Source organism: Henckelia pumila, chromosome 4 (assembly GCF_033568475.1).
Source record: "Henckelia pumila isolate YLH828 chromosome 4, ASM3356847v2, whole genome shotgun sequence".
NCBI classification, from domain to species: domain Eukaryota; kingdom Viridiplantae; phylum Streptophyta; class Magnoliopsida; order Lamiales; family Gesneriaceae; genus Henckelia; species Henckelia pumila.
The window spans coordinates 147,585,522-147,597,976 of record NC_133123.1 but is presented as its reverse complement, the minus strand read 5'-3'; the positions used below and the strand labels follow the sequence as shown (position 1 = coordinate 147,597,976).

Sequence of the window (12,455 nt, the reverse complement as noted above, 5' to 3'; positions counted from 1 at the left end):
ATAAAATATAACATTTTAAACTCCTAAAATACTTACCAATCTGATAATAAATTAAAATCCCGAAATACTAATTTATAGTATTTTTAAAAATTAATAAAAGTCATTAAAATGACTTATTTTGGCTAAAAATCAACTCTTAAATAAATATATAAATAAATACTAAAATTTTCTTGAAAAAATACATTAAAATAATATTTTAAGCCTCATAAAACTCATAAAATATTTTTGGCTAAAAAAATATTGGTATCTCGTCCGTCCACGATCCCGTCTACGCGATCAACTCAATAAAATTCTTAAAAATCTAAAAATACAATAACTGCGGGTTAAATGATAAAATAAATTTAAATCATGCATATAATTCACATAATAACACATAAATGTCATTTAACCCAAATATAAATTTTTAAATAATTATTTTCCCTAATTATGCATGCGAATTTACGTATTAAAATTTCCGGGTGTTACAACTATCCATATTATATAATATCCCAGCCCTCTACCAAATTTATTATTCCCCATTTTGAAGACAAACGTGCACCTCCCTTTTCCGTGTTTTCTGCTTGTGCGCCTCCTCCCTTTTTAATGCATGTTCCCCTCTCATTTTGTTTTCTTCTTTGTGAGGCTGTGTTCCCGTTCTATTCCTTCTCTGTGAGATTGAAAGAGAGCCGAGAGAGCGAGTCCGAGAGGATTGAGTGTTGGGCGAAAGATTGAGGTGACCGACTTAGTGTTGCTGCCCTCTCTCGCCTCAGTTCTGTGTGAGCCGATCCCGTGTGCTCTCATTCGTGGACTGACCGGAGATTCCTACTGTGTGTAGGTGTGTGTAGAGGGCAGTGAGTTCGGGGTACTACTTGTGTAGTGCGGGCATAGAGCGTAAGTTGGGTTGGGGAGAACCTTTGTGGTCTTCGCCGTGGATTGCCGGTGGTTTGGAGAGTCATACCGTCTGAGCCCCGGAATCCCTTATGTTAAATCACGTATTATTGTTGGTTCGGTTTCCCTGTTGTGTTTGGTATTTTTGCAGGTGAAACGCGAACGAGTCGGCGGCGGATCGATCGATGATTTCCCAACAATGGAGAGTCATAGCGTCTGAGCCCCGGAATCCCTTGTGTTAACTCACGTATTATTGTTGGTTCGGTTTCTCTGTTGTGTTTGGTATTTTTGCAGGTGAAACGCGAACGAGTCGGCGGCGGATCGATCGATGATTTCCCAACAGTGGTATCAGAGCAAGTTGGAGATCCGTCGTCGAAAGCTAGTTGGAGAGCCGTCGTCGGAGCAGCCACTGGAGCTGCTGGTCTCCGCCGCCGTGGTTGCTGCCGGAGCCGCTGGACAGTCGCTACCTGTCTGCCGCCGCCTCCGTCGACCTGCTGGACTTTGAGCTGTCCACTGGTCGCTTGGCCCTGTGCCCGTTGTGTCATGACATTTGTTGTCCGTTGCAGTCGCCTTCGGTTTGCCGGGAACTGAAACTCTTACTTAGGGTTTCGCTCTGGTATATTGGCTTGACCGCTTTTTATCGCTTTAGTAGCGTAACCGCTGGCCGTGGATTTATGTGTTGGTAGAAGCCTAAGTTTTGTATGCATGTGTTGCTGGTAGAAGCCTAGGATTTTTGTGTGATTGGTTACTGTTGTGTTTCCATGCTTGGTTACTATCGTGTTTCCATGTTTTCGCGTTTTTTTGTGATTCGCCCGCGTCTTTGTGACCATGTGCGTTTTTGTGACCATGTGCATGTTTTTTTGTGTGAAAATCCGTTAGCTTTGTGCTTGTGTTTCTTTGTGATTCACCTGTGTCTTTGTGACTATGTGCATTTTTCTGTATGAAATTTGCTAGCATGTTTTTTCTATTTTTCTGTGTGAAAAATAGTTATGATTGTTATTTTTCAAAACTTGACTGGTCTCCAAGCGAGGTGGAGCATTTACTTGGTTCGAGACTTGTTTTGAAAATGTTGAAAAGTTTAATATTTATTTGAAAATTTTTAAACTTTGATTTTTGACAGATTTGTTCTGTTTTTCGGTGTAGTGTTGTAGCTTGCTTTGTGTGTGCTGCATATTGTGTCTTGTACTAACTTTGTGTATTGTTGTGGGGCGATGATGATGGCTATAGGTGACTCTCGTAACCAGTGAACCGTTGTTGGGCCAAAAGGTGGAGATTGTTGGGGTTTGGCCCCACTAACTAATATTATATATTACCCCAACCCACTATCCATATTATATAATATCCCAGCCCTCTACCAAATTTATTATTCCCCATTTTGAAGACAAACGTGCACCTCCCTTTTTCGTGTTTTCTGCTTGTGCGCCTCCTCCCCTTTTAATGCATGTTCCCCTCTCATTTTGTTTTCTTCTTCGTGAGGCTGTGTGCCCGTTCTATTCCTTCTCTGTGAGACTGAAAGAGAGCCGAGAAAGCGAGGCCGAGAGGATTGAGTGCTGGGCGAGAGTGTGAGGCGTCCGACTTAGTGTTGCTGCCCTCTCTCGCCTCAGTTCTGTGTGAGCCGATCCCGTGCCGTGGATTGACCGGAGATTCTTACTGTGTGTAGGTGTGTGTAGAGGGCAGTGAGTTCGGGGTACTACTTGTGTAGTGCGGGCATAAAGCGTGAGTTGGGTAGGGAGAACCTTTATGATCTTCGCCGTGGATTGCCGGTGGTTTGGAGAGTCATAGCGTCTGAGCCCCGGAATCCCTTGTGTTAACTCACGTATTATTGTTGGTTCGGTTTCCCTGTTGTGTTTGGTATTTTTGCAGGTGAAACGCGAACGAGTCGGCGGCGGATCGATCGATGATTTCCCAACAGTGGAGAGACATAGCGTCTGAGCCCCAGAATCCCTTGTGTTAACTCACGTATTATTGTTGGTTCGGTTTCCCTATTGTGTTTGGTATTTTTGCAGGTGAAACGCGAACGAGTCGGCGGCGGATCGATCGATGATTTCCCAACAGTGGTATCAGAGCAAGGTGGAGATCCGTCGTCGAAAGCTAGGTGGAGAGCCTTCGTCGGAGCAGCCACTGGAGCTGCTGGCCGCCGCCGCCGCCATGGTTGCTGCCGGAGCCGCTGGACAGCCGCTGCCTGTCTGCCGCCGCCTCCGTCGACCTGCTGGACTTTGAGCTATCCACTGGTTGATTGGCCATGTGCCCGTTGTGCCATGACATTTGTTGTTCGTTGCAGTCGCCTTCGGTTTGCCGGAAACTGAAACTCTTACTTAGAGTTTCGCTCTGGTATATTGGCTTGACCGCTTTTTATCGCTTTAGTAGCGTAACCGCTGGCCGCGGAATTATGTGTTGGTAGAAGCCGAGATTTTGTATGCATGTATTGCTGGTAGAAGCCTAGAATTTTTGTGTGATTGGTTACTATTGTGTTTCCATGCTTGGTTACTATCGTGTTTCCATGTTTTCGCGTTTTTTTGTGATTCGCCCGCGTCTTTGTGACCATGTGCGTTTTTGTGACCATGTGCATGTTTTTTGTGTGAAAATCCGTTAGCTTTGTGCTTGTGTTTCTTTGTGATTCACCTGTGTCTTTGTGACTATGTGCATTTTTCTGTGTGAAATTTTCTAGCATGTTTTTTCTATTTTTCTGTGTGAAAAATAGTTATGATTGTTATTTTTCAAAACTTGACTGGTCTCCAAGCGAGGTGGAGCATTTACTTGGTTCGAGACTTGTTTTGAAAATGTTGAAAAGTTTAATATTTATTTGAAAATTTTTAAACTTTGATTTTTGACAGATTTGTTATGTTTTTCGGTGTAGTGTTGTAGCTTGCTTTGTGTGTGCTGCATATTGTGTCTTGTACTAACTTTGTGTATTGTTGTGGGGCGATGATGATGGCTATAGGTGACTCTCGTAACCATTGAACCGATGTTGGGCCAAAAGGTGGAGATTGTTGGGGTTTGGCCCCACTAACTAATATTATATTACCCCAACCCACTATCCATATTATATAATATCCCAGCCCTCTACCAAATTTATTATTCCCCATTTTGAAGACAAACGTGCACCTCCCTTTTTTGTGTTTTTTGCTTGTGCGCCTCCTCCCCTTTTCATGCATGTTCCCCTCTCATTTTTGTTTTCTTCTTCGTGAGGCTGTGTGCCCGTTCTATTCCTTCTCTGTGAGATTGAAAGAGAGCCGAGAGAGCGAGGCCGAGAGGATTGAGTGCTGGGCGAGAGAGTGAGGCGGCCGACTTAGTGTTGCTGCCCTCTCTCGCCTCAGTTCTGTGTGAGCCGATCCCGTGTGCTCTCGTTCGTGGACTGACCGGAGATTCCTACTGTGTGTAGGTGTGTGTAGAGGGCAGTGAGTTCGAGGTACTACTTGTGTAGTGCGGGCATAGAGCGTGAGTTGGGTTGGGGAGAACCTTTATGGTCTTCGCCGTGGATTGCCGGTGATTTGGAGAGTCATAGCGTCTGAGCCCCGGAATCCCTTGTGTTAACTCAAGTATTATTGTTGGTTCGGTTTCCCTGTTGTGTTTGGTATTTTTGCAGGTGAAACGCGAACGAGTCGGTGGCGGATCGATCGATGATTTCCCAACACCAAGAAAACAAGCAAGACATGAACAAGAAAGGAAGAAACATACATGCTTCAAAAACTTCAGAGTTCTAACGTATAAATCATGGTATTTCTGATGAAAAGTGATTTAATAGCTTATATGGTGTAGAAGAAAAAGAATTAAACATGCCTTGCTAATTATTTGATGAAGATTTCTGCGTATACGGCTCCGGGACGACGGAAAAACACGATGACAAACTTGAAGATCGGCTATGGAGGCTTTTCTGCTGCTAAGGGGCGTGGGGATGATGATGGAGAAGGGTTCTGACGGCTGGGAGAGAAAAGCGTAGGGTATGGGGTGATTAGAGATAAATTAGGCTAATTAGGTAGATAATTACTTAGAATAGATAATATTCTAAAAATATAAAATTTTTAAACTTTTAAATACATGATAAATATTCTATAAACTTTAAAATCCCGAAATATAATATTAGGATATTTTTAAAAGTTGATAAAAGTCATTAAAATGACTTATTTTGGCTAAAAATGAGCTTTCTAAAATATATAAATAAAATACCATAATTTTTCAAAATAAAAACTTCAAAATAATAATTTATGGCTACTAAAATCTCCTAAAAATAATTGGGATGAAATATTTTTAACTCGTCCGTTCACGGTCCCGTCTACGCGATCAAAATAATAAATTTCTTAAAAATCTAGAATTTCCATAATTATGGGTTAAATGCTAAAATAATTTAAATCATGAACTTAATACACATAAAATAATATTTAACCCACAAGTCTAAATTTTAAATAATTATCTTCCTTAATTATGCATGCGAATTTACGAAAAAAAAATACAGGGTGCTACATTATTAATGATACCAATATTATTAATTTATTAAAAAAAAATCATATAAGTTGGATCTTATAATCATTTGATGCTCAAACCAAACTTTTATCGGGTCAAACTTGCGGAGCTCCAGCCACAGCCAGGCCTGCCCCAAATGATATTGGATCTATTAGACCGGATGGTACTTCATAGAACCGGTTTGATGCTGTCGACCGTTCATGGTTCCCATCCACACGCTTCGCAGCTCGAAGTTTCAGTCACTGAGATTCTCTGTGTTCTAATCTGCAAGAAGAAGGATGATGAAGAAAATGAGTGAGCAATACATCGATTCGTCTCTTTTGCGTTTGCACAATTTTACTGTTTTTTTTTTACGATTTTGTGTTAATTATGATAGCTTCAACAGGGATTAAGTAATCTTAGGCAAGGAATTTTTCGTAACCTTTTTATTTGGTTTTGAATGATGTATCAGGATTTGCGATTGTCCACAAATTTGTCTCGCAATTCACCCGCAGGAGTGTAGTGCATGATGTTCCTCTTACAACTGTCGATTTCAAGGTATTTTCATGAATCTATTAGTTGCTTAAGTTGCATGTTTTAGATGAAGTGGAAATCTGTAAAAAAAATTGAAATGAGGTTTGATTCCTTTAATTAAATAGTGTTTGCAAGAGCGCTTCCGAATTTCCAGCCAACGAAATGTTTGGAAATCGAAAGTCGAAGCTAAGAAGCACTTGAAATAAGCTCTTGCAACTACCTTAGTGACATTTTTAGTGTAATGTGCAGACTGTTCCATTGTTACCATCATTTCTTCCTAAACATGGCGAGGGCGGATTTGAATTTGCTGGCTCGAAGTTCTTCAAATAATTTTTAGCTTTCGGAGTGGGAGCCTCAGGGCTTCTGAGTTGTGCGAAGCTTACGCTTCTGATGAGGCTGAGCATGGGTTGGAGTGTCCTAACTATCCCTGGCCTCATAAAGGCATCCTTAGTTCATATGACCATGCTTCGTAAGTAAATCCATCATTACAAATTTTGTGAGTTTGAGAAACTTTAGATGTGGATCTCTTTTCGACATAAAGTTAGGGTTTCAAGCAATTGTTTCCCTATTCGCGCTGATTGAATTTGGAGAGAAACTAGCTCTATTATTTTCCTGAAGGATTTTATGTTTCCAAGGATATGTTTATCCTATTGTTTGTTATCAAATGCCCTTTATGTTCGGTTGGTATTTAGTTCCTTGTCTTGGCAATGAAATTTTAATTTGTGTTAGCAGTATTCGCCGCGGTCACCAGGTCTACCAACAAGTTTGTGCATCTTGCCATTCGATGTCACTTATTTCTTATCGCGATCTTGTTGGTGTGGCTTACACTGAGGAAGAAACTAAAGCTATGGCAGCAGAGATTGAAGTTTCTGATGGCCCGAATGATGAGGGCGAGATGTTTACTCGCCCAGGGAAGCTGAGTGATCGCTTTCCCGAACCTTATTCTAATGAACAGGCTGCAAGATTTGCAAACGGAGGAGCATACCCCCCTGATTTAAGTCTTATCACTAAGGTAGTTTCATGATTTTCCAAGATTGGATTTTTTTAGCCATTTTAAAGGTAAAGCATCTAATTCTGATTATATTTACATCAGGCCCGCCACAATGGCCAGAATTATGTTTTTGCTCTTCTAACAGGGTACCGTGATCCTCCTGCTGGTGTAACGGTAATTTATGCGCTTTGCCATCTGTTTGTCTCTTGTACGTGCTAGAAATGATCTAGTATGTAAAATCTGTGCTGCAATTCATGAAACCTCTTGCACACATGTTCTCTTATATTAGTGTGACGTTGGCTTTCACGTTTTTTTGTTTTGTTTTGTGTGTGCTCTCTTTGCTTGTTTTTGTGCAATTCCATGGTGCTTTGGTCTAACAAGTTCAAATATAACTTCAGCAATGATCCATGTATTTCCTTTCTGACAAAGTTAATCGTTGCCTTGGATCTGCGAGTAAATAGCAGATTCGCGAGGGTCTTTACTATAATCCTTACTTCCCTGGTGGAGCAATTGCGATGCCAAAAATGCTTAATGATGGTGCTATTGAGTATGAAGATGGTACCCCTGCAACCGAAGCACAGGTGACATGTTCTTTATGTTTTGTGCTTATTAATCGTGTCGTATCAAATGCATAAGCAACTTGTTGTCTTCTATCGTTGCAGATGGGAAAAAATGTTGTGACCTTTTTGTCAAGGGCTGCTGAACCAGAAATGGAAGAACGAAAACTCGTACGCCTTTCTCTCCGCCGGTCTCTCTGTCTCATACACATTCTCATTTAAGTCTGTTCCTGTAAGCACTCCAGGTCTAGCAATATATATGCCATGAACATTTGTCAAGTCGTTTGTGGGGATAGAACTTGAAAGAACCTGTCGTAATGTAAACGTTGTAGTTGTGGTAGAAGTCTTAATTTGATAAGAATTTTATGCATGCATCATTTGTATATCCACAATATTCTTGATACCTCACGTTTGGCATGGAAAACAGTTTCTCCTCATAGCTTAATGTAGTAGATAGATCACTCATCACTGCACTTAAGCCTAAACCTTTCTCTTCTGGAATCGGGACAGATGGGTTTCAAATGGATTTTTGTTTTATCGCTCGCACTTCTCCAAGGAGGCTACTAGATGTGCTTGAAATGGTCAGTTTTGAAGTCCCGGAAGTTGGTCCTTGATGTTGTCAACTGAAACTATAAATATCTTTGTTATCGATCCTTAGGTGCATTTTGCCTTCGATTGCACGTCTGTGCGTCTATCTACGTATGTATGTATGTATGTATGTATGTATGTATGTATGTATGTATGTGTGTGTATATGTATAAACTTTTTTTGTAATTGGATGTGCTTGATCTGTAGAAGGTTTTGTAATGTCATTTGAATCACTCACTTCATTATAATGCACAAGTGCACATGTTATCTCCTTTTGTATTAAATTATTAATGTGCTCAGTGCAAAATTGAGATACTACAGATCCAAGAAATCTATCGAATAAAGAAAGGCTAGTGAGGGTGATTTCATATGGTAAGAGAGCTTAAATCAGTGCAAAATTGAGATACTACAGATCCAAGAAATCTATCGAATAAAGAAAGGCTAGTGAGGGTGATTTCATATGGTAAGAGAGCTTAAATTTATATTGTGGTAAAAATCATTATCAGAAATAAAATTTTTTAAAGCTTTTCTCCATTTGTATTTTGGAAGCTGGAGCCAATTTTTTTTCCAGTCTTAATATTTTGCAAACCAAAAAAAGGAAATATGAGAAGATTCATTATGATACTCAAAATAAACATATAGTTTGAGCTGATGAAAAGTTTCGTAAGCCCAAGTCGAGCTTTGGAGTAGGAAAGTAACATGCTGAGTAACAGTTTGTCGAATTTGAGTATCCATAAACAACATACAATTCACTTCCAAAGCTTCCTCAAAGACATATTTTTATCAGTATCTTTCTTCATGACCTTGGCAACAGCCATTTCGAAGTCCTCTTGAGTTACATGGACCCTTCTCTCTCTCAAAGCATACATCCCAGCTTCAGTGCAAACGCCTGCAAAACGACGCCATTACTTGCATAAGCCAGACGATATGTTAATGTTGTGACAATTAAGCAACATGACGACAGGAGCAGATGCATTGCTAGTAAGTACACGACAGGAAAAATCATGAAATACCTTAAGTTCTGCACCAGATGCACCATTCAATTTCTCAGCAATATTCTTCAGATCAATCCCTCGCATCATATTCATTTTCCTCGAGTGTATCTTCAAAATGTCAAGCCGAGACTGAAAATAATTATCACGTTAGCCATGTGAAAGTCAAGTAAGTGTAGTGTGCTTGTCTCGGAGGGTCTGTAAATATCTTGGATAAAAATAGAATGGAAAGGAGGGGTGTAACTCAATCCCGCTATCAAATTTGTCAAAGCTAGAGTGTTAAGAGAATGGAAGCAAGAGAGAACGCAAAAAAAGAATTATCAGCAAAGAAAACTGGTATACCTCTGCATTGGGATTTGGGAACTCAATTTTCCTATCAATTCTTCCAGGTCTAAGTAGAGCGTGGTCCAGAATGTCAATTCTATTGGTAGCCATCAATACCTGTATAGTTATCATACATAAAACCACGACATTTTCACAGCAGAACCAAAAGGAAACAATAGCCAAGGTATAAAGTTGACAAGAACTTTAAGATACCTTAATCTTATTAGATGCTTCAAAGCCATCGAGTTGATTGAGAAGCTCAAGCATAGTCCGCTGAACTTCACTATCCCCATTGCCACTTCCAGACTCCATACGTGCAAACCCTATGCTATCAATTTCATCCATAAAGATAATTGAAGGGGCATGCTCTCTGTCCCAAAAAAAATCATAATCAGGTGATCTTGGCATAAAAAATCATATGAACAATGGAGAGAGCCTCTTAATAAAATAATGCACAAACAACAACATTAGATGAAACTAACCTGGCCATCACAAAAAGTTCTCTCACCATCCTGGAGCCTTCACCTATGTACTTCTGAACTAATTCTGACCCCGAAACTCGGATAAAAGTGCAGTCAGTATGATGAGCCACTGCCCTTGCAAGAAGAGTTTTACATGTGCCAGGAGGCCTGTATAGCAAGACTCCATTCACATGAAAAAGATAACGAGTTCATGAATGCTTTCAAATTTTCAAAAAATGACCGTCACCAATTTCTGCATACCTTTGGCTGAGCAATTCCAAGATTCTCAAACAATTCAGGATGCTTGATAGGAAGTTCAATTACCTAACAAAAAAGATGCATATTTTAAACTGCTGTAATATGCAACACATGTACAAAAAATCTGCCGAGAAAACTAAAAACAGCAAACCCAAAATATACCAGCTCTCAACTAGTTTGGTCATCAATAGCAACCGTTTAATTTTAATAAGAGGTTCCTTAAAGCCAACAAATATTAACCAGGGATATGCGGCATGCTTCCCTCATAGCACCCTTAAGTTCCCATACAATGGCACGCTTCCTTCATAGCACCCTTAAGTTCCCATACAATAAATAATCACTCTTCAACTCCAAATCACACCAGAAAATTTCATTGCCTTCGAATGAATCTTAAATAATTGTTAATACAGCCCTTCCTAAGAAATGTATTAAAGCTAAAGATGATACACCACCTTACCTTTATTGACTAGAAAACTTATATAAACAGAACACTGAAACTACTATGATTTGAATTTCGTGCAGCAGACATTAAAATGATGAAACTAAGAAATTCAAATGAACAAAAAGACAACAAACACAGGATACTAGCAATGTGAAAATGCACGTGAGCATATTCTCAACACAAAAGAACAAAAAATATGGACCTCCTTTATCTCTTTAATCTGCTGGTCAAGACCACCAATCATGTCGTAGGTAGAGTCTGGAACCTTTTAAACTTTCATAAGGTTCACCAGCGGATCAACTTTACTTGGCAAAATCAAGTGTAGCACATAGCTATCATTGCGTAAAGCAACCCTTGTTGACGGTGTAATCTTAGTGATGTCAATGCTCTTGTCAATGTCAACAACATACTTCCCCTCGGGATGAACCTAGACATAAAATAGAACAAAATGACAGAATACAATATACAGTTGGGAAATAATGAAGACAATACATGACATTACTTTATAACTAAGTTTGAATATTGTGAAGTAGATATCTGCAGGACCAAAACTTAAGGAACAGGAGGCATGAAACATAAATAGTTAGCAAACTTCTATCCGTCATAAAGCTAACAAATAGATTACATCCCTTCGACCTCAAGTGTCATAATGAGAGGCATGCAGTGCCTCTCCCTTACCATTTCGAATTAAACTATATAAATTTGGATTGAAAACTAAACATTTGAGAAAAGATTTCAGAAAGTAAAACCCCCTCGAAAAAAAAGGAAAAAAGAAGGGAGAGAAAAGTGTGTAGCAATTTCCAGATTCACTTAGGTACAAAGTTGAGCATCATTTTTTTGACAAGCTATCCAGTCAAAATGAGAAATGATAAATGCCTTTAGGATGAACAATGATGCAAAAAGGAAACCAGAGTTAAATGTTGAACTAAGGAACAGGAATCATCCCGTCATGTTCCCAGTTCATCACTAAGTACGAATATTAGAACCGGGGAAAGCGAAATGAAAGAAAGAAAAGGTAAACTACAAAAGCACCTTCTCTAGAAACAATGTTAACAAGACTCAACAATTCACGGGTAAAATAACCAATAGAAACCCTATAAATCACTACCGAGTCATAATTTCCATAGTTCACAACTTTACATGAAGTAAAAAAAAAAGCTTATAGAGTTCTAGCAATAAGCAGAATAATTAAAGCACAAGTCTTTCATCGAATTCAGCAAAGAAAAACCTCGGGAATTAAGTTCGTTGCGCTGCGCTTCCAGGCGCTGGAGATCGTGGCCTTTTTGCCGAACAAGGAGCTGCGAATCCTGTATACGTTGCTGATAGTACTGCCGAAGCCCCTCACCGCCAACAGGGCCACTAACGCCTTGCTGTTGGTTCAGCTTAGATTTCTCCGCCGGCCGAGAATCTATCGCCACCGTCGCCATTTTATTTGATAAGCAACGTTTGGGAAAATGTTGGGATCGGAATTTGGTTTTTCTTTTTATTGAAGCTAAATAGGCTCTCAGATTTCTTCCTCGGTACTTCAGTTAATTAGAAAATGACCCTTTTTTTTATAAGGTTTCCCGTTTTGACCCCAAGGAAACTGGGAGTCAAATCACTCAAATATAAATTAGTCTTTTCTCACATTTTTTTTATATATTTATTCATTTGACCTCATTATCTCATATACTACGATATAATCCAAAATACAAATAATGATATATTTCGATTTTTTTTTTAGCTTGGAGTTGGTTTATTACAATACCGTTTTAAATTTATTATGTTGGTGTATAAGTCATTCGTTTATTCGGGTTTTATGTTAATTTATATTTTGATACATTTATACCTAGGTATTGTATTGAATACCGTACACGACACGACTAAGGATGATCAAAAGTTTTCAATAATAGTCCGAACCGACCGCACCGAATCAAACCGCTTTTTTCATTATTTATAAATCACCGCATTTTTTTTAAATACGAAATCGCACCGCCTCCACGGTTCGATTATTTTTTTCAC

The 12,455-nt window shown here is 39.3% G+C and overlaps 2 pseudogenes; one reads left to right on the top strand and one right to left on the bottom strand.

The window, feature by feature from the left end:
• The first annotated feature begins 5,507 nt into the window (after window positions 1-5,507).
• LOC140863890 (cytochrome c1-2, heme protein, mitochondrial-like) lies at window positions 5,508-8,231 on the top strand (annotated as a pseudogene).
• A 348-nt stretch (window positions 8,232-8,579) lies between these two features.
• On the bottom strand, window positions 8,580-11,881 carry LOC140862002 (26S proteasome regulatory subunit 8 homolog A-like; annotated as a pseudogene).
• Between the last annotated feature and the right edge of the window lie 574 nt (window positions 11,882-12,455).